The sequence below is a fragment of the Rhinoraja longicauda genome, chromosome 4 (assembly GCF_053455715.1).
Source record: "Rhinoraja longicauda isolate Sanriku21f chromosome 4, sRhiLon1.1, whole genome shotgun sequence".
Taxonomy (NCBI): Eukaryota; Metazoa; Chordata; class Chondrichthyes; order Rajiformes; family Arhynchobatidae; genus Rhinoraja; species Rhinoraja longicauda.
This window is the reverse complement of record NC_135956.1, coordinates 7,718,999-7,746,043: the sequence shown is the minus strand read 5'-3', so window position 1 is coordinate 7,746,043 and position 27,045 is coordinate 7,718,999.

Sequence of the window (27,045 nt, the reverse complement as noted above, 5' to 3'; positions counted from 1 at the left end):
GTTTCTATAAGATCCCCCCTCAATCTTCTAGATTCCAGCGAGTACAAGCCGAGTCTATCCAGTCTTTCTTCATATGAAAGTCCTGCCATCCCAGGAATCAATCTGGTGAACCTTCTCTGTACTCCCTCTATGGCAAGAATGTCTTTCCTCAGATTAGGAGACCAAAACTGTACGCAATACTCCAGGTGTAGTCTCACCAATGCCCTGTACAACTGCAGCAGAACCTCCCCGCTCCTATACTCAAATCCCCTCGCTATGAATGCCACATATGAATATCACATTTCAAAGACAGAAAAATATTCACACAGAAGTTTAAGACAGATCAAATAATCAGAAAGAGGTTGCACATGTTGCATGGAACATGTCACCATCAGCTAATCAGACTCTCTCTGTTATCTGATCTATAGAAGTATATACAAATATGACATTGAAAGAACATTTGGATAGATTTTTGGGTAGAAGGGGTTTAGGAGGGCCAAATGGGACATGCCCAGAATGCCTGCTTGGTTGGCATGGACAAGGTGGGTCAAAGGGCCTGTTTCCACACATTATAACTCCACGATACTACAACTCTAGGACTCGAGTGAAGATACTTTGAGGTCAAAGGGGATAGGACTTGTTTATAATTACATTCAAATGTAAAGATGTAAAGAGAGGTGAGTTTATGGTTGCAAGGAGGAAGTTCTTAGGATTGTGTCAATATTGGAAAAGGATTTTACGCTGAAAGAAGTTCAATATATCATATTCCGAAGCAGTCAAGTAACTCACAAGCCAATGCTTGAAATTGGCTCTCAAAGCATTACACTGATGTAGAATTGATACCAACTGTTACCTAATGTCTACTCAGACTAAGTTTGGCTTTGAGTGCAAAATTATATCTCTTTGCAAACTTTTTTTTCCCAGGAGTAATTATCCAGTACACTGCCTCTCGATGATTTACACAGCTGTTGCATTGTCAGTTTAAATGCCCCGTTTTTTGGCTAACTGGTGAGTGCCACATGGATTGCGTTATAACAATGGGCAGAAGCTGTAAAAAAGTAATGTCTCCTGTGCATTCAACCTCCACCATGGCCATCTGTCAGCCATTGAAAAAGTTGGCAAGAAGCATTACATCTGTGCAATCGAACCAGTCTGATGCTGGTTGCCCATTTCATGACACGCAAGGATGAAATGCAACAAATCATGCCATTGTACTGCGGTGTGTTGTGATAAAGATCATTCTGAAGTGGTTTGAAAATGTTTCAGAATAACATTGTTCATATATTTAGCTTTAAAACATAGTTAGAGGTTATTCAAATGGCATATCACTTCACCTTTTCTTATGCATTTTTAAACCTGGCTTGAATCACTTCTTTCAGATCTCATGGAATTGTACAGCACACTATGAGGTTATCCATTTTGGCAAGTAGAATGAAAAGAAAGATTGTTTAAGCAAAAATGCCATTGTACCAGAGGGATCTGGGTGTCCACGTGCAAGAGAAAAAAGAAAACATTATCTTCCTGGTATTGCCAATAATTAGGAGGGCAAATGGAGCTTGAACCATTATTGCAAAAATAGGGAAGTCGCTAAAATATACAGGAGGCAAGACTGACGACAAATGGAGTAAACGGTATAATTTTGGTTCCTTTATTTAAGGACGGATATACTGCATGGGAGGGAGGTCAGTGAAAGTCCATTGGGTGGATTCCTGTGAAGAAGTGACGTTTTTCTGAGGAATGGTTGTGGTAGTGGTTGGGAAGAAATTTTCCTCGTGAGGGAATCCAAAACTATTGGGCATTGGAGTCACCCATTTAGGGCAGAAACGAGGAAGAATCTCCTCTCATGGTCGGTCCTGAATCTTTGGAATTCTTCATCCAGAGAGGTATGGATGTTGAATCATTGCACACATTCAAGACAATCCCTGACAACAATTGGAGACAACAGGGTTGGTGGAACTAAGTCTAAGATCAAGGCAGTTATAATTTCATTAAATACCCATATAGGCTCAAAGGCCATATGTTTCATTTCTGACCCTGTTGATATATCTATGCTGTATGTCTAATATGTTGATATATCTATGCTGTATTTCTGATAGGCCTACAAATCAGTATAGACTCTTACTCTTTCCCAAAGGACTACATTTATTTTCCATTTTAAAATCAGTCAATCAACTTTCCCATTCTATTATTACCAAACCTGTCGTTCAATTTGCTCCAACAATCTTTCAGACATTTCACATATAAAAGCACTCCCCCTTTTATCCCTACCCCATTTTAACTCGTCAACTCAAACATTATTCCTTCACCATTGATTATTCTGCCAGAAGAAACGATTTTTAAACTTCACCTCTTCCCTTCCAATAATTCATAGTCTCCAGTGCTCAGGTTGAATGGCGGTCCAATGAAGCAATGATTCACTTGCACCTTTTTTGAAATGAGTGCACTGATCCTCATGAAATATTTCCTCTACTCTGGAAAGAACAAAAAAAGCAGATTCAGTTACTGATTTTGACAACGCCTCAGTTCTGCATGCAAGAGTGCCCCTGAGCTTTCCGCTGCCAGTTACCTTAATCCTCCAGCACAGTCACACCGATCTCTTTGTCTTTGGCCTCCTGCACGTTTCCAATGCAAGTTTAAATGGCTTGGCAGGTTTCTAACCTGAGTGAATCCAACAATTTCTGAGAGCTAGCCTCTCACGTCTGTGAGAGAACTGGTCAGTTCTGACGTATTTGTGCCAGTGACACAAATTGACTAATGCTGCCTGATCTACTGGGTATCACCAGCATTCTGTTTTCATTTTGTTTTTTTACTGGAATTGCTGGACTCTTTCTCAGCGAAACAGTATTGTTATTTTTTTCTGCAAGTGGCAAGGGCATGCAGCGTAGGTTTACTCGGTTAATTCCCGGAATGGCGGGACTGTCATATGTTGAAAGACTGGAGCGACTAGGCTTGTACACACTGGAATTTAGAAGGATGAGAGGAGATCTTATCGAAACATATAAGATTATTAAGGGGTTGGACACGTTAGAGGCAGGAAACATGTTCCCAATGTTGGGGGAGTCCAGAACATGGGGCCACAGTTTAAGAATAAGGGGTAGGCCATTTAGAACTGAGATGAGGAAAAACTTTTTCAGTCAGAGAGTTGTGAATCTGTGGAATTCTCTGCCTCAGAAGGCAGTGGAGGCCAATTCTCTGAATGCATTCAAGAGAGAGCTAGATAGAGCTCTTAAGGATAGTGGAGTCAGGGGGTATGGGGAGAAGGCAGGAACAGGGTACTGATTGAGAATGATCAGCCATGATCACATTGAATGGTGGTGCTGGCTCAAAGGGCCGAATGGCCTCCTCCTGCACCTATTGTCTATTGTCTATTGTTTACCATCCTTTCTCAGCTAGTATGAACAGCACGTGTCATTCAAGTTCTCTTGGTCACCACCTTATTACACCTGTCCCTTTCATTTTCTTTTCACTTCCACTTTTATGTAACTCAAAACCTGTCCAGTGGCCCAAGCGAACAAATAAGATTGATCTGGCTCTGCGTTCCTCATCTCTATTTCATGAGGAATAGCCTTAGACCTAAACTGTTAATTCTCTTAGCTCAGATGTTGCCTGACCCAATTAATATTTCCAGCATCTGCTGTTTTTCATTTCAGATTTCCAGTAGGTTTCGCTTTTCGAAACAATTTCTCAGCATCTTCACGAGCAAAGTCATTTGTAATGTCCATCACCTCACAAATCAGCTCATCTCCTCCTCGACTCTAAACAAATCAAGTTAAGCTTCTTCTGGTGGCGCTGCCCTAGCAGCTGCGGCTTACCTGCGGTCCATTTGTCTTTGTGTTTTTGTTATTTTTTTGTCTTAATTGTAGTTGTGATGTGGTGTTTTTGTGTTTGTGTACGCCCGCCCCGGATCGCGGTGCTTGGGTCGCGGACATTTCACCGTCCGGCGCAGCCTAAGATAGGCCGCGGGATATTTCTCTGCTGGGCGGGGGCTTCAATCTGGTGAACCACGATCGCCCCGACGTGCAGCAACAGCGGCAGCAGCAGCGTGCTCGCCCGCCCTGGATCAGACATCATCGGCGGAGCCGGCCGTCTTCGGAGGCTGCGGGAGCGGCTGCGACTCGCCTTAGGCTCGGCCCGCTGCGGACCGTCCGGCGCGGCCTGCAACCACAACAACCTGACCGCGGGAGAGGACAGCAGGAGAAGGGAAAAGACATTGTGGCCTTCCATCACAGTGAGGAGAGAGAGGACTGGAGGAGGAGACTCACTGTGATGGATGTTTTCTTGATGGATGTTTCTTTTGTGTGTTTTGGGGGTTGTGTAATTTTAATGCCTATTTTGATGCTTTTGTTGTTGGACTGTGGGTGACTGAATTTCGTCCAATTTGGATGACAATAAAGCTATCTTGAATCTTGAATCTTGAATCTTCTGTTTCTCAGTATTTCTAATTTTCATTATCTCTTGCTGCATTTAAGTAAACAACATTTGCTCCTTTTTGGAGTATTCACATTCTTTAATAATTGTGGCACTCGGAGATGGGCACAATACTCCAGCTGAGGTCCAGACAGTGAGTTATAAAGACTGAAGATAGACACAAAAAGCTGGAGTAACTCAGTAGGTCAGACAGCATCCATGGAAAAAAGGAGTAGGTGACGTATCGGGTCAAGACCCTTCTTCAGACTTATGGCTGTTTATTTGCCTTTGCAATGCTGCTTGAGTTTTACAAAAATCAAATCAACTTATTATGCCACCTTCAAAGCTGAGTTTCAATGTTCTTGTTATTCCTTTAAAATATCACCACTTGGTTCATATCTCAATTTTCTTCCAAAACGTACATGACCGTATCCATTGTTTAAGACGTGGACTCATACATCGGCGAGACCAAACGTAGAATGGGTGATCGTTTCGCCTTTCTACTACATCACTGTGTATATCTCTCGTTCCCCTCTCCCCTGACTAGTCTGAAGAAGGATCTTGATACAAAACGTCACCCATTCCTTCTCTCCAGAGATGCTGCCTGGCCTGCTGAGTTACTCCAGCATTTTCTGTCTATCTTCAGTTTAAACCATCATCTGATTTGGAAGGGTGGGCTGAAAGATGGCAGATGGAGTTTAATGCTGATAAGTGTGAGGTGCTGCATTTTGGTAGGACAAATCAAAATAGGACGTACAGGGTAAATGGTAGGGAATTGAGGAATGCAGTGGAACAGAGGGATCTGGGAATAACTGTGCATTGTTCCCTGAAGGTGGAATCTCATGTGGATAGGGTGGTGAAGAAGGCGTTTGGTATGCTTGCCTTTATAAATCAGAGCATCGAGTATAGAAGTTGGGATGTAATGTTAAAATTGTACAGGGCATTGGTGAGGCCGAATCTGGAGTATGGTGTGCAGTTCTGGTCGCCAAATTATAGGAAGGATGTCGACAAAATGGAGAGGGTACAGAGGAGATTTACTAGAATGTTGCCTGGGTTTCAGCACTTAGGCTACAGAGAGAGGTTGAACAGGTTGGGTCTTTATTCTTTGGAGCGTAGAAGGTTGAGGGGGGACTTGATAGAGGTTTTTAAAATTTTGAGAGGGACGGACAGAGTTGACGTGGGTAGGCTTTTCCCTTTGAGAGTGGGGAAGATTCCAACAAGGGGACATAGCTTCAGAATTGAGGGACAAAGGTTTAGGGGTAACATGAGGGGGAACTTCTTTACTCAGAGGGTGGTGGCTGTATGGAATGGGCTTCCGGTGGAAGTGGTGGAGGCTGGCTCGATTTTATTATTTAAGAGTAAATTGGATAGGTATGTGGATAGGAGGGGATTGGAGGGTTATGGTCTGAGTGCAGGTAGATGAGACTAGGTCAGGGAGAATGGTCGGCGTGGACTGGTAGGGCCGGACAGGCCTGTTTCCATGCTGTAGTTGTTATATGTTATATGTTATATATGTTATCTACAGTTCCTTCCTTCACAGTAGTTTATACTGGAAAGGTTTGATCACATACATTATGTTGCACTTTGTCAAATTACTTTGGCAGGTCCATCACTGCAATATTCTAATCAGCCTTCGTTCCTACTCTAGAAAAGAGCTCTTTTCTAAAGCTCAGCTGCTTGGATATGATTTGCCTTCAATAGAGTTGCTCCATCTGTGTTCGTTTCCCCTATGTTTTTCTCAAACATTGTTGTGTTCCCCTAATGTAGGTCCTGAGACCAATAGCTATGAGATGAGAAGACCCACTCATGTTTCTGTATTTTATGTTTTCAAATATATTTGTATTGACACTACACCAGGAGTTGATGCAGCTTAAGGTCGACAAATTAAAACCTGTCACCATCTGCTGCAATACTGCCACAGCATAACAACTCGAAATCATTACTGGTTTAGTTTTAAATAAATTAGTGCTCCATTGAGATGAGTGAATATGCATTTGAATAATAACAATAACTTGTATTCATAATACCTAAAAATACTTTCATTTATAATTAAAGGTCCGAGTTTTCGTTTGGGAATAAAAATGGAAAAAGAATAATAATGAAGAATAGGTGCCTTAGGTATCTTGGAAAGGTCTTAGGTTTGGATAGGCATGGAGATATGTAGGGAATGGAGCGATGTGGATCATGTGCAGGCTGAGGAGATTAGTTTAGCGTGGCATCATATTCAGCAATGGGACAATGGGCCTGTTCCTGTGATGTCCTGTTCTATGTTCTATTAGGTTACTTTTTGACAGACTGTAATGGACAAAGCCTAAAGGGCCTGTCCGAGTTACGCGATTTTTAAGGCGACTGCCGGCGACTGTCAAAGTCGTAGAAAATCGGCAAAATTTTCTTTTACCCTACGACAATGACCACGACAATGACCACGACAATGACCACGACAATGACCACAACAATGACCACGACAATGACCACAACAATGACCACGACAATGACCACGACAATGACCACGACAATGACCACGACAATGCCGAGTCAGGTCGATACAAGTTACTTTTTTTGCGAAACTATCACCTGGCTAAGAGATTACACCGTCTTCGGAAACATCGCGAAATTCCCAGGCTTACCTGACCGTCAAACTGTCGCCTCCAATCTACCTGTCAAATGTCCTGACGGTAAATAAATTGGATAAACAAAACTATCTTCTGGTATCTTCAAATGCCTTTTCTTAATTTAATATTACATGCTTCTAAATGCATCTGCGACAACCTAGCAAACCTGGGGACAGCATGCGACAGCGCCCGCAATAAGCTACGATACCTGGCGACAAGCCAGCTGTCGCTGAGAATTTTGTATCTGTAAAATGTTTCCGCGACGCGCCGAGATCCGCTACGATTCATTGAAGACTCCTCACGATCATGCCCGCGACACCCCAGCAAACGTTCGGCGACAGCCTAGTCACCGGCAGTCGCCTTAAAATCGCCTAAGTGGGGCAGGCCCTTAAGTGATATTAGAATCATCGAGAGATCCAGCACAGCAGGGGACCAGTTGGTACATTGTGCTGCTTCTTTGAAAGATGTTTCCTTTACCCCAACCTCTGAGTTTTTCCTATGGTACTGAATAATATTCTTTGAGTATTTATCCAATTTACTTATGGTGATTAATCACCACGGTGGCGCGGCGGTAGAGTTGCTGCCTTACAGCGAATGCAGCGCCGGAGACTCGTGTTCTATCCTGACTACGGGCACCGTCTGTACGGAGTTTGTACGTTCTCCCCGTGATCTGCGTGGGTTTTCTCCGAGATCTTCGGTTTCCCCCCACACTCCAAAGACATACAGGTATGTAGGTTAATTGACTGGGTGTGTGTTAACGTTCGGGGATCGCTGGGCGGCGCGGACTCGGTGGGCCAAAGGGCTTGTTTCCGCACTATATCTCTCTGAATCACCCAAAATTTGTCCTGAGAGAAAGTGATGTTGTTAACACTGCTCACTGTTGCACGCATAATCTGATGATGACTACAAGACTTTAAAGCTATGCAATTAGTAAGATGCCCAGAATTGTTGATAAAAGTTTGCCAGGATACATTCACAGGATGCTTTGTTGAGGAAGTTTTAATCTGCAATTTGAGAGGGAGAAGGTTAAACCAGGAATGTCAGTATTGCAGTCGAACAAAGAGGACTATGAAGGCATGAGAGAGGAGCTGGCCAATGTCGACTGGAAAAGGATCCTAGCAGGATTGACGGTGGAACAGCAATGGCAGGAATTTTTGGGCATAATCCAGAAGATGCAGGATCATTTCATTCCAAAGAGGAAGAAAGATTCTAAGGGGAGTAAGAGGCAACCATGGCTGACAAGGGAAGTTAGAGGTGGAATAAAACTAAAAGAAAAGATGTATAAGATAGCAAAGAGTAGCGGGAAGCCAGAGGAGTGGGCAACTTTCAAAGGACAACAGAAGATGGGCTGAAAAGATGAAGTACGAGGGGAAGCTGGCCAAGAATATAAAGAAGGATAGTAAAAGCTTCTTTAGGTATGTTAAGAGAAAAAAATTAGTAAAGGCAAATGTGGGTCCCTTGAAGGCAGAAACGGGTGAAATTATTATGGGTAACAAGGAAATGGCGGAAGAGTTGAACAGGTAGTTTGGTTCTGTCTTCACTAAGGAAGACACAAACAATCTCGCAAAAGTACTAGTGGACAGAGGATCTAGGGAGAGAGGAACTGAATTTTTTTTGCATTAGGCGGGAAATAGTATTGGGTAGACTGATGGGACTGAAGGCTGATAAATCCCCAGGGCCTGATGGTCTGTATCCCAGGGTACTCAAGGAGGTGGCTCAAGAAATCGTGGACGCATTGGTGATTATTTTCCAATGATCAATAGATTCAGGATCAGTTCCTGTGGATTGGAGGGTAGCTGATGTTGTCCCACTTTTCAAGAAAGGAGCGAGAGAGAAAACGGGGAATTATAGACCAATTAGCCTGACATCAGTGGTGGGGAAGATTCTGGAGTCAATTATTAAAGAGGTAATAATGGTGCATCTGGATAGTGGTAAAAGATAAGTCCAAGTCAGCATGGATTTATGAAAGGGAAATCATGCTTGACTAATCTTCTGGAATTTTTTGAGGATGTGACAAGTAAAATGGATGAAGGAGAGCCAGTGGATGTAATATATCTAGACCTTTCAGAAAGCCTTTGATAAGGTCCCACACAGGAGATTGGTGGGCAAAATTAGAGCACATGGTATTGGGGTAGGGTATTGACATGGATAGAGAATTGGTTGGCAGACAGGAAGCAAAGAGTAGGAATAAACGGGTCCTTTTCAGAATGGCAGGCAGTGGAGAGTGGAGCGTCGCAAGGCTCGGTGCTGGGGCCACAACTATTTACAATATATATTAATGATTTGGATGATGGAATTAGAAGTAACACGAGCAAGTTTGCGGATGACACAAAGCTGGGTGGCAGTGTGAACTGCGAAGAGGATGTTAGGAGGTTGCAGGGTGAGTTGGACAGGTTGAGTGAGTGGGCAGATGCATGGCAGATACAGTATAATGTAGATAAATGCGAGGTTATCCATTTTGGCGGCAAAAATAAGGAGGACGTTTATTATCGCAATGGTGTCAGATTAGGTAAAAGGAAGTGCAACGAGACCTTGGTGTCCTTGTACACCAGTCACTGAAAGTAAGCGTGCAGGTATAGGAGGCAGTGAAGAATGCTAATGGCATGTTGGCCTTCATAACAAGAGGATTTGAGTACAGGAGCAAAGAAGTCCTTTTGCAGTTGTATAGGGCCCTAGTGAGACCACATCTGGAGTATTGTGTGCAGTTTTGGTATCCTAATTTGAGGAAGGACGTCCTTGCCATTGAGGCAGTGCAGCGTAGGTTCACGAGGTTAATCCCTGGGATGGCGGGACTGTCATATGAGGAAAGATTGGAAAGACTAGGCTTGCATTCACTGGAGTTTAGAAAGATGAGAGGGGATCTTATAGAGAAGTATAAAATTATAAAAGGACTAGAAAAGCTAGATGCAGGAAAAATGTTCCCAATGTTGGGGGAGTCCAGATCCAGGGACACAGTTTAAGAATAAAGGGGAGGCCATTTAAAACTGAGGTGAGAAGAAACATTTTCACCCAGAGAGTTGTGAATTTGTGGAACTCTCTGCCACAGAGGGCAGTGGAAGCCAATTCACTGGATGAATTTAAAAGAGAGTTAGATAGAGCTCTAGGGGCTAGTGGAACAAGGGATATGGGGAGAAGGCAGGCACAGGTTACTGATTGTGGATAATCAGCCATGATCTCAATGAATGGCGGTGCTGGCTCAAATTTGCCAAATGGCCTCCTCCTGCACCTATTTTCTATGTTTCTATGTTTCTATGAATTTGGCATTCAGATGATCGAAGAAGCATGAATGTGTGCTCCTTGTCCTCCATATTGCCTCTAAACAAACAAAACAGTTATAGCTGGTGCATTCACGATTAATTGAACTCATAATCAGGCGATAAGAAATAATTACAACTGCTCTGGCTCTGAAAAATCATTTTGCCAATGTGGATTCTCACTTCTTTAGAAGTTAATTAGTGTTGGGGATAAAAAAAATCTGAATAATTTTTATTCACTTCTAACTCTCTTAATCTTATTGGCCTGCATGAATGTTTATTTTGTTCAATACCTGTTACAAATCTAATTAAGTTTCTTACTTCAAAATTTCCGGCGAATTCATTAACTCCTGAACACCTTATATTGTCAGCTTTCCTCATCCAAACCCGCCCAATTTATTTTGAAGTCACGTTTGACTGGTTTTTAATTTATAAATTAAAGCTCCAGAAAATTACTTTAAAAATCCAACAACCGAATAACTGAAACATTCCATACCGGGTAACAGCTTGCTGAATCAATGTGCCACTTGGAGAGTGCGTGTTTCTGGGAGAAGATCACCTGCCCTCCACTTTGTTATCTAAATGCTAAAACACTTGTTTGTTTGTTTGTTTGTTCCTGAACTACAGCCAAAACGGTACACGATAGCGCGACAATTTTAGGCCCACCTTACTCACCGTTGACCCTTTGGTGCTAATGGAAGAGGTTTCATTGAAATCTGTGTTATATTTTTGAAGTTATTCACATTTAAAAGTTTAAATCTATCTCCTAGGGAGGGTGGGGAGAAGGAGGAGGTGGAGGGGGGGGGAGGGAGGGAGGGGGGAGGATAGGGGGGTTGAGGGGGATGGAGTGGGGTGGAGGGAATGGGGGAGGGGGAGGACAGGGGGGTTGAGGGGGATGGAGTGGGGGAGAGGGGAAGGGGGGAAGGGAAGGAGGGGAGGGGGAGGGGGAGTGGAGGGCAGAGGGGGAGGGAGAGAGGGAGGAGGGGGGAGGGGGAGGGGAAGGGGAGGGGAGGGAGGGGGAGTGGAGGAGGGAGAGAGGGAGGAGGGAGAGAGGGAGGGGGCAGGGGGGGATGGAGTGGGGGGAAGGAAAGGAGGGGAGGGGGAGGGGGAGGGGAGGGGAGGGGGAGTGGAGGGGGGAGGAGGGAGAGGGGGAGGAGGGAGAGAGGGAGGAGGGGCAGGGGGGAGGGGAGGGGGAGGAGAGGGTGCTGCACCAATGCTGGAGGTTGGGCCCAACGGGTCCACTTGGTTTAGTTAAATGATACAATACTGCACCCCTGTGTAAGCCTGTATGGACCAGCACCTCATAGAGAGCCAGCCACTTGATGCTGTCCGCCTTCTGTCAGGAACATTAAGCTAAACACCACAAAAATGGTGAATGTAATTAGACTCCACTTCTGTCATGAATCGATTGAGACATGTTTCACCAAACAATATGAAAGGAACTGCAGATGCTGGTTTAAACTGAAGATAGACACAATAATCTGGAGTAACTCAGCGGGTTGGGCAGCATCTCTGGAGAAAAGGAATAGGTGATGTTTCAGGTCGAGATCCTTCTTCAGACTCGTCTCGACCTGAAATGTGACCTATTCCTTTTCTCCAGAGATGCTGTCTGATCCGCTGAGTTACTCCAGATTTTTATGTCTTTCTTCACCAAACAATAGTTTGATCCCCCCCCAAGGCATCCAATATTTATTCACAAAATGCTGGAATAACTCAGCAGGTCAGGCAGCATCTCAGGAGAGAAGGAATGGGTGACGTTTCAGGTCTCGACCCGAAACGTCACCCATTCCTTCTCTCCTGAGATGCTGCCTGACCTGCTGAGTTACTCCAGCATTTTGTGAATAAATACCTTTGATTTGTACCAGCATCTGCAGGTATGTTCTTACACATAAGGCATCCAATATGTTGTTTCAAAACTCTGACTTTATATAGGAACATAGAAAAATAGGTGCAGGAGGAGGCCATTTGGCCCTTCGAGCCAGCACCGCCATTCATTGTGATCATGGCTGATCATCCACAATCAGTAACCCGTGCCTGCCTTCTCCCCATATCCCTTGATTCCCCTAGCCCCTAGAGCTCTATCTAACTTCCTTTTAAATTAATCCAGTGAATTGGCCTCCACTGCCCTCTGTGGCAGAGAATTCCACAAATTCACAACTCTCTGGGAGAAAAAGTTTTTTTCTGCCTTAATTATTCAGTGGTAAGAAGTATAGTTGATACAAGAGAAAAACTAAACACCTCTAACAATCATGCAGCCAGGATTTAACTGGTGATGCTTTGGCGGACGTTTCTTGGAGTCGTTTTTAAGTTATGAAAGGCATAGATAGCGTGGATAGTCGGAATCGTTTTCCTTGACAGGAAATGTCAAAGACAAGTGCTGGCTTGAAGGGCCGAATGGCCTCCTCCGGCACCTATTTTCTAAGGGGGTTTACAGTAGCTTTAAGGTGCGAGGGGCATAGTTTAAGGGAGATGTGTTTAGAAAGAGGATGGTGGGTGCCTGGAAGGTACTGCCAGGGATGGTAGAGGAGGCAGGTACAATGGTGGCATTCAATAGGCTTTTGGATGGGCACGTGGATTTGCAGGGAATGTAGATTTATGCAGAGAAAATTGGTTTCACTTGGCATTATGTTCAGCACAGAGAGAGTGGTCTGTTCCTGTGCTGTACTGTTCTATGTTCCATATTCTATCTTCATAGAATTATACACTATTGAACAAGCCCATCAGCCCATCATGTATTAACCTATACTAATCTTCTTGACCACCTCTTTGTCCATGGTCAATTTGGCAGATCAATTGCTCATGCAAATATTTATTAAATGTTATGAGGGTAGGAAAATAACTGCGGATGCTGGTACAAATCGAAGGTATCACAAAATGCTGGAGTAACTCAGCAGGTCAGGCAGCATCTAGGAGAGAGGGAATGGGTGACGTTTCGGGCCAAGAACCTTCTTCAGACTGAAATGTTACGAGGGTATCTGCCTTCACCACCTTCTTAAGCCTGTGCCTGGCCCATATCTCTCTAAATCGTTGCTATCCATATACTTGTACAAATGTATTTTAAACATTATTATCTGCCCTGCTTCATCTATTTAACCATTCCATACACCCACTGCCCTCTGTGTGAACGAGTTGCTCCTCAGACTCCTATTAAATCCTTTTCCCTCACTTAAAACTATGGTCCCTATGATTCTTGATATTCCTACCGAGAGAAAAAAAGACTCCCCTTTATGATTTTGCCCACTTCCTTAAGATTACCACTCACCTTCCAGGCCTCCAAGGAATAAAGTCCTAGCCTGCCCGACCTCTCCACACAGCTGAGTTCCTTGAGTCTGGCAACATCCTTGTAAATCTTCTCTGTACCCTTTCCAGCTTAATGCTATTTTTTCAAAAGTGGTGTGACCAAAACTGGATACAATACGCCAGGTATGACCTCACAAATGTTTTGTACAACAGTTCAGTTCAGTTCAGTTCAGTTCAGTTTAGTTTAATGTCACGTGTACTGAGGTACAGTGAATAGCTCTTTGTTGCATGCTAACCAGTCAGCAGAAAGACAATACATGATTTACAATTGATCCATTTATAATGTATAGATACATGGTGAGGGAATAACGTTTAGTGCAAGGTAAAGCCAGCAAAGTCCGATCAAGTAGAGTCCGAGGGGAACCAAAGAGGTAGATAATAGTTCAGGACTGCTCTCTGGTTGTGGTAAGATGATTCAGTTGGCTGATAACAGCTGGAATCTGGAGGTGTTCATTTTCACACTTCTGTACCTTTTGCCCGATGGGAGAGGGGAGAAGAGGGAGTGGCCAGGGTGCGACTGGTCCTTGATTATGCTGCTGGCCTTGCCGAGGCAGCGTGAGGTATAAATGGAGTCAATGGAAGGGAGGTTGGTTTGTGTGATGGTCTGGGCTGCGTCCACAATTCGCTGCAATTTCTTGTGCTCTTGGATGGAGCTGTTCCTAAGCCAAGCTGTGATGCATCCTGGTAAAATTCTTTCTGTGGTGCAGTAATATAATGTTCCAACTTAATATGCTTAGTTTCTTGCCTGATGAAGGCCAACATTCAAAAAGCCTTTATCAACACATTGTGACACCACTTGAAATTTGAAAAGGAAAGGGTTAGTTTAGTTTAGAGATACAGCGTGGAAACAGGCCCTTCGGCCCATCGAGTCCACACCTACCAGCGATCACTGCACATTAACACTATCCTACACACACGAGGGACAGTTTACATTTATACTAAACACATTAGTCTACAAACCTGTACTTCTTTGGAGTGTGGGAGGAAACCGAAGATCTTGGAGAAAACCAACGCAGGTCACGGGAAGAATGTATAAACCCCTTATAGATAGGCACCCATAGTCAGGATCCAACCTGGGTCTCTGGCGCTGTAAGGCAGCAACTCTACCGCTGTGCAATTGAGCAGCCCTTCAACACCCTATCTACCTGCGACACCACTTAAAATTTGAAAAGGACAGGGCTGTTCTACCTTATTCTTCCACCAAAAGATCTTTCCAATGATGCCAAAATCCTTCATGGGCAAATTCAAACCATATCCCATGTTGTTCACCAATGACTGCTTAATTCCTACCTTCCTGGTGATGATTTTACTTTAAGATGGTTGAAAAAATCTATTGCAGCTATATGCACAATGTAAGTAATTCCTGCTTTAGGCTCTACTGAGTTAGACTGGTAAGATCCTTAAAATAAGTGCAATTAACAACAGCAAACTGTTCTGAACACACAGCCTTCCGTTCACTCAACAATAATCCCAACATTGTTATTAAACATGCTGATAAATGAGGTGCCATTGGAGTCTGGCAAGCTGACATCTTTTCATCTCTGGTCTCTGTCCAACCATCTCCCCATCAAACCCCCCCCCCCCCCTCACCTGTATTACCTGTATTACCTGCCAGGCTTTGTCCTGCCCCTCCACTCTTCCAGCTTTCTGGTCCCTCCTACAATCAGTCTGTAGAAGGGCCTTATAGAACCTTATAAAATTATAAAAGGACTGGAGAAGCTAGATGCAAGAAAAGTGTTCCCAATGTTGGGGGAGTCCAGAACCAGGGACCACAGTCCAAGAATAAAGGGGAGGGCATTTAAAACTGAGATGAGAAAAAACTTTTTCAGCCAGAGAATTGTGAATTTGTGGAATTATTTGCCGCAGAAGGCAGTAGAGGCCAATTCACTGGATGAATTTAAAGGAGAGTTAGATAAAGCTCTAGGGGCTAGCGGAATCAAGGGGTAAGGGTAGAAGGCAGGCAAGGGTTACTGATTGTGGATGATCAGCCATGATCACAATGAATGGCGGTGCTGGCTCAAAAGGCCAAATGGCCTCCTCCTGCACTTATTTTCCATGTTTCTATGTCTCTAAACTGAAACGTCACTTATCTTTGTTCTCCACAGATATGGCCTGACTTGGTGAGTTACTCCAGCACCTTTTGTATTTTTTGTAAACCAGCATTTTTGTAGTTCCTTGTTTCTACATCAAACAGACTTAATGATTGAAGGTGATTCGAAGGTAGTTCATCTGAGAACATTTTCAAATGTTTTTAATATATGCCAAGTTTCTGAGGATGTTTCTGCTAACTATAAATCTAACAAATAGATAGTGTCTTTGAATATTGAGTTTTGCATATTGTACAATGCTACAATTTATTGAACCAAGAAAAAAATCAAGACAGAGAAATTACAAATAAAGTAATTATTTGGGAGATTAGCTATGGTTGCTAAAAGCAGTGAATCACATACAGGGAACAGCTTTCAAAAGATAAACTGTAAAGTGAATTGTTATAATTACTATGTATAGGAGGTTGTTTTCTTATATTAAATACTGTGGCCCATTTAACACCTTTATGCTTCTTCATCATTGTTGTGTCAATTTCCAGAAGCTTCTTACCCCAAACTATAGGAGAAACACACAAGAAGGGCTGGTTCAGGAATGAAATGTCCTTAACCCTCTTAATATAAATGCCTGAACCTAACTATTATCTGTGTCATTAGTCAAGGTAAAAATAAGAACAAAGAAATAGATTAGATTATCTAATCAACAGAAAATAAACACAAAAAGCAGGAATAACTCAGCGGGACAGGCAGCATCTCTGGAGAGAAGGTATGGGTGACGTTTCAGGTCAAGACCCTTCTTCAGACACGACCCAAAACGTCACCCATTCCTTCTCTCCAGAGATGCTGCCTGTCCCGCTGAGTTACTCAAGCTTTTTGTGTCTATCTTCGGTTTATACCAGCATCTGCGGTTCATTCCAGCACACCTAAATCAATTGAATTCTATTATTGCAATCAAGTATATATTTACACTGAGACACAAAAAACCGCAGATGCTGTAATCTGAAGCAAAAACCTAGCTCAGCGGGTCAGTTAGCATCTGTAGATGGGTCAGGACCTGAAATGGTGCCTGCCCTTTTCCTTCCACACATGCTGCCTGACCCAGCTGAGTTCCTCCAGCAGTTTGTATTTTGCGAAGCATTTACACCACTTGATGCTTGGCAGATTAAACATTGTAGACTTAAAAAAAAAATTGCTGCGTAGAATGTGCTCTGCTGTTTTATTACAATGTTGGGTTTGTTCGTGCATCCACATCAGACCTACTCCTCATGATGCACAAGGTAGATTAAATCATATAAGAAGATAACTGCAGATGCTGGTACAAATCGAAGGTATTTATTCACAAAATGCTGGAGTAACTCAGCAGGTCAGGCAGCATCTCAGGAGAGAAGGAATGGGTGACGTTTCGGGTCGAGACCCTTCTTCAGACTGATGTCAGGGGGGCGGGACAAAGGAAGGATATAGGTGGAGACAGGAAGATAGAGGGAGATGTGGGAAGGAGGAGGGGACGGGGACGGGAGGGACAGAGGAACTATCTAAAGTTGGAGATAGTTGGGCCTCCTCCAGTGCCATAGTGAGGCCCACCGGAAATTGGAGGAACAGCACCTCATATTTAGCCTGGGCAGTTTGCAGCCCAGTGGTATGAACATCGACTTCTCCAACTTTAGATAGTTCCTCTGTCCCTCCCGTCCCCTCCCCCTTCCCAGATCTCCCTCTATCTTCCTGTCTCCACCTATATCCTTCCTTTGTCCCGCCCCCCTGACATCAGTTTGAAGAAGGGTCTCGACCCGAAATGTCACCCATTCCTTCTCTCCCGAGATGCTGCCTGACCTGCTGAATTACTCCAGCATTTTGTGAATAGATTAAATCATGTTTGTGTGGGTGCTAATTAACATTTGAAACATTGGAACAGTGACTGACTGTAATGCTAGAAAATAATATAGGTAGATTTACGGCATAATATGTTTCTCCCATAAGCACATTCTGTTAGCCGAAGTGAGATATTCACCTGTCTAAAGATATTAAATAATTTCCATATTGATACTAATTTATTCCTGGAGTAACTCAACGAGTTGGGCAGCATCTCTGAAGAACATGGGTAGGTGACATTTTGTGTGGGGACCCTTCTTCAGATGCTGTCAGACTCACTGAGTTCCCACAGCACTTTCTGTGTGTGTGTGTGTGTGCGTGTGTGCGTGTGTGTGTGTGTGTGTGTGTGTGTGTGTGTGTGTGTCACACAGTGAAAGTAATTACAAGTGATAAAAGCAGTGGAATTGAGAATTAAGCAAAGGAGGACCTGACAATAAGAAAACTGGAAAAAAGAATGCAGGAATAACCTAGCAAGAAACATTAAAGCAGATGTAGCCAAACCTCCAGGGAGAGTGAAGGGCCTGTCCCAGGTACACGATGTTTAAGACGACTGCCGGCGACTGTCAAAGTCGTAGCAGATCGCCAAAATTTTCTTTTACCCTATGACAATGACCACGACAATGCCGAGTCAGTTCGATACAAGTTACTTTTTTTGTGAAACTAGCACCTGACTAAGAGATTACACCGTCTTCGGAAACATCGCAAAATTCCCACGCTTACCTGACCGTCAAACTGTCGCCTCCAATCTCCCTGTCAAATGTCCTGACGTTAAATAAATTGGTTAAACAAAACTATCTTCTGGTTTCTTCAAATGCCTTTTCTTAATTTAATATTACGTGCTTCTAAATGCATCTGCGACAACCTAGCAAACCTGGGGACAGCATGCGACAGACAGCGCCCGCAATAAGCTACCATACCTGGCGAATTGGAATTTTTTTCCGCGACGTGCCGAGATCCGCTACGATTCATTGAAGACTCCTCACGATCATTCCCGCGACACCCCGGCAAACGTTCGCCGACAGCCTAGTCACCGGCAGTCGCCTTAAAATCGCCTAAGTGGGGCAGGCCCTTAACTGAATGCCGACAGTATACCCATATTAACAGGATCAGGTGACTGTGGAGTAGAGATTGTTTGTTGCTCACAAATTCAAAACTTGACAAAAGTGTAATATCACGCTGTTCTGTGAAAGAACCAAGGGATCAATAAATGATAAGCTGTGGGAACTGAGTGAGAGGGGGAGAGGCCTGTATTTGTGCAAGTTTAATTATGTTTTTCTTTCTCTGACCTCTGCGGTTATTTTGACTATACACAAGGCTATTATAATATTCACAATGCAGTAATCAGCAAAGATATAGATGTCTGGTTTTCCTTGGATGTGTTAGTAAATTAGAACCTATTGAAAGTAAGCGTGTCGGTGGGGGGGGGGGGGGGGGGGAGGGAGGGAGGCATTCAACAAAAACTGTAGATGCTGGTATACACTAAAGATAGACACAAAATGCTGGAGTAACTCAGCGGGTCAGGCAGCATATCTGGACAAAAAGGAATAGGTGATGTTTCGGGTCCAGAGATGCAGCCCAACTCGTTCAGTTACTCCAGCATTTTGTGTCTCATTTGACTGAAAGATATGTTTGTTAATATAAGGAAGCCCTTATCAATCTTTAACTAGCCGGTCTCAACAATGGAGCCACACGAGTAAAGACATTTTAAAGTTTGTATTTTCCGCACATGAAATGTAACACCATTGCGGAAATCAGTTCCACTGAAGCTAAAGGCCCACCTGAAACTCTACTATGGTGTAACTGACCCAGGGAATGTAACTAGTAATTGTTATTTTGTGCAATGTATAGCTGAACATAACTGCAATTCGGAAGAGGGAGAGAGAGTTGATGGAGTAACTCAGTGAGTCAGACAGTATCACTGGAGAACATGAATAGTTGGGACACTTCCCGACCTGAAACGGCATCTATCCATGTTCTACAGATATGCTACCTGACCCACTGAGTTACTCCATTACTTTGTAATTTTTTTGTAAACCAGCATCTGCAGTTGGTTGTTTCTAGAGAGAGCTAACATTCTGTTTGCTCAAGGTGCAAAGGCAACGAAGAGTATTAAATTTAGTGTTGGATCGTAAAGATTGCTACAATTTAAGCTGGTAGTAGCTTTTACCTAAAAGTCAGACTTCACGGGAGTACTACAGTTAGGAAAGAAGGAAGTGATCAGTCCCTGGAGTCATTCGATCATCAAATCCTTAAAGCATTTGTCCCAAGATGATAACAAATATATGCAAATATATGAGGAGATCTTATCGAAACGTATAAGATTATTAAGGGGTTGGACACGTTAGAGGCAGGAAACATGTTCCCCATGTTGGGGGAGTCCAGAACAAGGAGCCACAGTTTAAGAATAAGGGGTAGGCCATTTAGAACTGAGATGAGGAAAAACTTTTTCAGTCAGAGAGTTGTGAATCTGTGGAATTCTCTGCCAGAAGGCAGTGGAGGCCAATTCTCTGAATGCATTCAAGAGAGAGCTGGATAGAGCTCTTAAGGATAGCGGAGTCAGGGGGTATGGGGAGAAGGCAGGAACGGGGTACTGATTGAGAATGATCAGCCATGATCACATTGAATGGCGGTGCTGGCTCAAAGGGCCGAATGGCCTCCTCCGACACCTATTGTCTATTGTCTATTGTAAAGCTTAGCTCAAAGCAAGGAATAGAAGAGAGCAAGGGTAGGATGTAATAATGTCAGTTGTTACATTATGGTTCTTATGCTCTCTCAACCTTCTGTAATAAAGATTTCAGGTCTTTCGTTATTCACTGAAATCCCTTGTCAGGACTTTTGTACATTCAGCAACAAGAATTGGCCTATTGTGAAAGTAGAACGGTTAAGTGAATGCAGCCCTACAAATGTAAGAACTTTCAGAGATAAGCAGAATGGACAATATTAGCAAAACCTAATGTTTAAAGCAGTAACATTTACTTTGGGGAATTTGGAAATAGCAGAGAAACCAAATTAAAGTGACTGGCTTCACGGACAAAGGCAGAATAAATTTCCCTGAAACTGGGAGAATAGGTCTTTGAATGAATGAATGAATAAGTTTATTGGCCAAGTATGTGCAGATACAAGGAATGTGCCTTGGTGCTCTGCTCACAAATGACAACACAAACATACAGTTAATAATTAAGAATAAAGCATAACCACATCAAAACAATAAGGATACAACATTACGGTCTAAACATGTGGGTGAAAATAAACCAGAGCAAAAAAGAGACTACAGACTGGTTATTGAGTACAACTATCACTCGTGGAAAAAAACTGTTTTTATGTCTGGCTGTGGCTGCTTTGACAGTCCGGAGTCGCCTTCCAAAGGGAAGTGCTTCAAAGAGTTTATAGCCAGGGTGAGAGGGGTCAGAGATGATCTTGCCCGCTCACTTCCTGGCCCTTGCAGTGTACAGTTCGTCAATGGGGGGGAAGGTTGCAGCCAACAACCTTCTCAGCTGATCGAACGATGCGTTGCAGCCTCCGGATGTCGTGCTTGGTGGCTGAGCCAAACCAGACCATGATGGAGAAGGTGAGGACAGACTCAATGATAGCAGTATAGAATTGGACCATCATTGCCTGTGGCAGATTGTGTTTCCTCAGCTGCCGCAGGAAGTACATCCTCTTTTGGGCCTTTTTGACTGTGGAGTCGATGGTGGCCCCCCATTTAAGGTCCCTGGAGATGATGGTTCCAAGGAACTTAAATGACTCCACAGATGTGACTGTGGTGTTGTTGATGGTGAGTGGGGGGAGGGGAGGGGGAGCTCTTCGAAAGTCTATAATTAGTTCCACTGTCTTGAGAGCATTGAGCTCCAGGTTGTTGCGATGGCACCAGGACGTCAGCTGTGTCACTTCCCCTCTGTAGGCAGATTCCTCCCCATCCTGGATCAGTCCAATCAGGCTTTGGAGAATGAGAATGCAAAAACAATGAAGAATAAAGCACAAAGCACTGGAATACCTAAGTGGGTCTGGCAGCATCTGTGGAGGGGATGGATAGGCGATGATTCGGGATCCAAAAGTGCAGTTGAACCTCAATGTTTCCCAATAACCCATTTAACCAATAACCCGGGGTACTGATTGAGAATGATCAGCCATGATCACATTGAATGGCGGTGCTGGCTCGAAAGGCCGAATGGCCTACTCCTGCACCTGTTGTCTATTGTCTATTGTCTATTGACTAGTTTCTGAAGGATACATTGGTTGCCATTGTCCATAAAGTCTGGATGCGTTCTCACAGATTGGAAGATAACAGATGTAATCCTAACTATCTGATAAAGAAGAGACAGAGAAACTGGGAGCCATAGACCATGTAGTCTGACCACATAATCAAAAAATACTAAAATCTATCTGCGTCAGTCTAAACAGGACTCCTCAAAAATAATAATAAAATTAAAAAAAGAACTGCAGATGCTGGTTTATACCAAAGATAGACACACATGTTTGGAGTAACTCAGTGGGTCAGGCAGCATCTCTGGAGAAAATGAATAGGTGGTATTTCAGGATGGGACCCTTCTTCAGTGTCTAAGAAAATAATGATTGGCTGAGCAGAACCCAACATGGATTTATGAAATGGAAGTCATGCTTGGTGAATCTGTTGACGAATTATTGTAGTTGCAACCAACAAATTAGATATAGACAAATCAATGAAAGTAATATATCTTGGAAAGCCTTTGTTAAGGGACCATATATGAACTTACTCAACCGAATAAGAGTGCATGGAAGCATGTTATTGAAGACCGGTTTATTAACAGAAAATATAAAGAATGTATAAACAGTTCAATTTTGGGTTGTGAAACTGAGACTGGAAAGGTCGGGCAGGCACCATTCTGAAAATGAAAGCTTTTGTTTCTTCTTAAGATTCATCTTCAATCTAAATCAACAATAATCTCCAACCTCGAACATCGACTTCTCCAACTTTAGATAGTTCCTCTCTCCCTCCCTTCCCCTCCTCCTTCCCAGATCTCCCTCTATCTTCCTGTCTCCACCTATATCCTTCCTTTGTCCCGCCCCCTTGACATAAGTCTGAAGAAGGGTCTCGACCCGAAACGTCACCCATTCCTTCTCTCCCGAGATGCCGCCTGACCTGCTGAGTTACTCCAGCATTTTGTGAATAAATCGATTTGTACCAGCATCTGCAGTTATTTTCTTATAATATTCTCCAACCTATTGCCTGCCAGTTTCTCGTCCTCAATAATCATAATCCCTTATTGCTCTACTACACCATGAAGATTCCATGAAGACACTGGCTGTATTTCCGTATCACCAAATGTGCAAGTTCCTTGGTCAACTAAATCCCGCAGCTCTGGAAGTGAGTATCATCCGTGGCCTCTGACCATTGCCTTGGGCTGCCATCCTGATATTGCACCTGCGTTCCCTGCACGTGATGTAGTCCAGAGTACACTGGTGATGCTGATGAGCCGCCGATTTGGATTGAAATGTTTGTGACCAGCTGCTCAAACAGTTAGATCCTTTCGAACATAGAATCAGCAGGGCTGGGGCATGTGTTTGACACAGAGTGCAAGGTGTTTGTAATTAACTATTTTTAATGCAAGGAGTAAAGCTGATGGTTGCAACGCCAGTACAGACTGCCCCAAAATGCATTGCAGCCAATGGAATAGCTTTCATGTGCAGATCTTCTGCAGTGCAGGAGATTTGTTGGCAATTTTGCAAATAGCATGCTCCCATGCAAAGTAATTTGAGGATTTTCAAAAGCCCTGTGTTTACAGTGTTGGCTGAGTGATAAATAATTTTGAGGTAATTCCCTACTTTTCAAAATAGTGCTTGTGTCCACCAAGAGGGTGTCGTGAGTCTCGTTTTTATGTTTTGCACAGGTGGAGATGGACCACAGGAAGATGTTTTTATCTCTGAGAAAAATCAGACCTGGTGATGCATTTGTAATGTGTATTTTGCTTCTGCAACGGAGATGTTGCACCAGGGATTGCAAATGGCCCCAGTAGCACAAGAAAGGAACGCGCATGGTGTAGTACAGAAAGCAAATCCTGCAGGAGAATGAGATAGTAAATGCATTATTATTAAGGTTAATGGTTTAGTGCTGCTTGGGGCTAATTATACAATATCTCATCAACAGTACGGTAGAGTTTTACATTGACTTGATGCTCTCTAATTATATGCAGCTTTAGTTGGAGCCATTTGGGATTCCAAGCCAGCATTTACACTTCCTAAGGTAGAAAAAGGCTGGAGATAAATTAAACCAAGTCACTGAAATGCGGAGCAATCAATCAAAATAAGCCCACTCTTCTCCAAGATGGTCGCAGAGGACATCGGTGCCTGAGGCACTCCCTGAAGATGCAACGTTCTCTCAGATCAAAGCTGGGAGCCCGGCACAGATCTTGCACAGATACACAATGTGAAGTGAAGCAGTATCAGTGTGGAAATGTTTAGTTCAAGTTGTTGGTTTCTGGCAAGGTTTTTGTTTGGAAACTTATTATTAATGATGTCACCAAGGACAAAGTTTATTTGCATATGAGTTATTGATTAATAACCATTGTAGTAAGTGGGAGAATAACATTTGACAAAGGATAATAACCAAAAATGAATATAATTAACAAAAATAAATAATATCTATCTGCCTGTGAAAAAATTGCTTCTGAAGGTTAATTCCATTATGCCTGTTTCATTAAAGTTAACATTATGCTTAAATCCCGATAAATTTACTCAAAAGTATGATTATATGCGAAGAGTTTTCACCAATCCAGAACAGAGGATATGTGTCATGGCGGAGTTGTGGGGAGGATGTGGTTTGAAGCAAGTTATTTGACGGATGCTTTTTAAAATTCATAACAATTCTTTGGCTCATTTTAATTCCCATTCCTTTGTTGGTATACGTTGATATTGATTCATGGTTGTCACGTGAACAACTTTTGTTTGCATGCTGCCCAGCCAAATCATATCACGCAGGACTGCAATCAAACCATACACAAGTACCAAAGGTGGCGCAAAGAGAAACAAAATAAAAAGAATGCAGAATATGGTGTTGCATCTACAGTGAAAGTGCAGATATAAATGAGTGCAAGAGCCACAATGTGGTAGGTTAGAAGATCAGAACGACACCCTTACCTTATGGGTTCAGTATTCTAATAACAATAGGGATGAAGCTGTTCCTGAATCTGGTAGTTTGTGGTTTCGAGTTCTTGTATCTTCTCCCTGATAGAGGGAGGAGGGAGCGAGAGATGAGAAAGATCGGGGTTTGAGTGGCCCTTGTTTGGCTGCTTTCCTGAGGCAGCATAAAGTGTTGATGGGGACTATGGGGAGCAATGGATGGTTCGTGCGATGGACTTAGCTTTCCCAAATATTCTTTGCATTCTGCACGGTGGCGCAGCGGTAGAGTTGCTGCCTTACAGCGAATGCAGCGCCGGAGACTCAGGTCCGATCCTGACTATGGGCGCCGTCTGTACGGAGTTTGTACGTTCTCCCCGTGACTTGCGTGAGTTTTCTCCGAGATCTTCGGTTTCCTCCCACACTCCAAAGACGTACAGGTATGTAGGTTAATTGACTGGGTAAATGTAAAAATTGTCCCTAGGGTGTAGGATAGTGTTAATGTGCGGGGATCGCTGGGCGGCGTGGACCCGGTGGGCCGAAGGGCCTGTTTCCGCGCTGTATCTCTAAATCTAAAAATAATAATAATCTAAACCAAGTTATGATAAATCCTGATAGGATGCTTTCTAGAGTGCATTTTTTTTTTTTTTTTTTTTTTAAATAAAATTTTATTGGGGATAGGTACATAACCTGTTTACATCTTTACAGTCATACATTTTTGAATTGATAATATTGTCAATTATTATTATATACCTTTTACCCCTTTTTTTAAATTTATTTTATATAAACTAAATAAAGCTAACGAAGTAGATGAAGTGAAGAAAGAAAAGAGAGAGAAGAAAACTAAAAACAAAAACCAATTTAAAAGAAAAAATAACTAAAAACAAAAAATAAATAAAAATAAGGAAAAAATTAGTTAAAGAAGAATGGAAAAATTTATTAAAATAACAAAAACTTCATTCGAGATATATTCGTACATTCCAAAGTATAGCATTTCATTCATTCTTTAGTCCGAGTGCTAGTCAGGTTCCTGTGCTGAACTATTCTGACCCTTTAAGTAATCAATAAAAGGAGACCATGTTTCAATGAATAATTCCTGTTTGTCCAACAGGGAAAATCTGATTCTTTCCACGTTTAAGGTCTCCGTCATTTCTATAATCCACATTTTAATTGTGGGGGCCGTAGGGCCTTTCCAAAATTTTAGAATTAATTTTTTTCCTGTTATTAAACTATAATCAATAAAGTTTTTTTGTGTTGTTCTGAATGTTTTATTTAATTCTAATTCTAATATTCCGAGTATAATTAATTTTGGATCTGGGTCCAATTGTGTGCTGGTTATTTTAGATATTATACTAAAAATATTTACCCAAAATTTTTTAATTTTTATACAGTTTGCAAACATATGAGATAATGTAGCTTCTAAATGTTGACATTTATCACATTTAGGTGAAATATGTTGGAAAATTTTATGTAGTTTTGTTTTTGAATAATGTAACCTATGTAATACTTTAAATTGTATTAGAGAATGTCTGGCGTTTAGTGAACACTGATCTATATGTTGCAAACTTTCTTCCCAAGTATCTTTCGTTATTACTTGATTTAATTCTTTTTCCCATTTTTGTCTATATAAATCCGTAGAAGGCATGTCACTGTCTAATAAAATATTATATATATAAGATATTAATTTTTCTGTATTAGGATGTTTGTTCCAACATTCGTCAAGAATTTCTGAATTTCTAATTTGAAAATTTTGGGAGTTCGACTTTACGTAATCTCTAAGTTGAAGATATCTGAAATAATCATTTCCACGAAGACCATAAATCTGTTGCAACTCCTGAAATGTCAGAAAGGTGCCTTCCTTATAAAGTTGTCCCATATTTTTAATTCCATAATTCTTCCACTGTGTAAAACCCCGGTCTAACCATGAAGGCTTAAACAAAGGATTATTCACAATTGGAAGAAAAAGCGATAAATTATCTAGTTTTAATGTCTTTTTTAATTGTTTCCAAATTCGTATAGCACTAAATATTATAGGGTTTTCCCTATAAATTTTTTTGTTTAATTTAGACGTGGCAAATAATATCGAACCAATATCAAAAGGCAAACAATCTTCCTTTTCCATTTTTAACCAGTCTGGTTGAAGATCTATTTCTTCCAACCAGAAATTCATATTTTTAATATTAACTGCCCAGAAATAAAACAAAAAATTGGGTAAAGCCAGGCCTCCATTTATTTTTGATTTACACAAGTGTCTTTTATTTATCCTATGATTCTTATAATCCCAGATGAAATCATTAACAATAGAGTCCAATTTTTTAAAAAAGTTTTTTGTCAAATATATCGGAATTGTCTGAAAAAGGTATAATATTTGCGGTAAAAAAATCATTTTTATGGCATTAATTTTGCCTACCATTGAGATGGGGAGTGTTTTCCAGTATTGAATATTCTTATGTAGTTTGTTCAGTAACGGGGGGAAGTTTGCTTTAAATA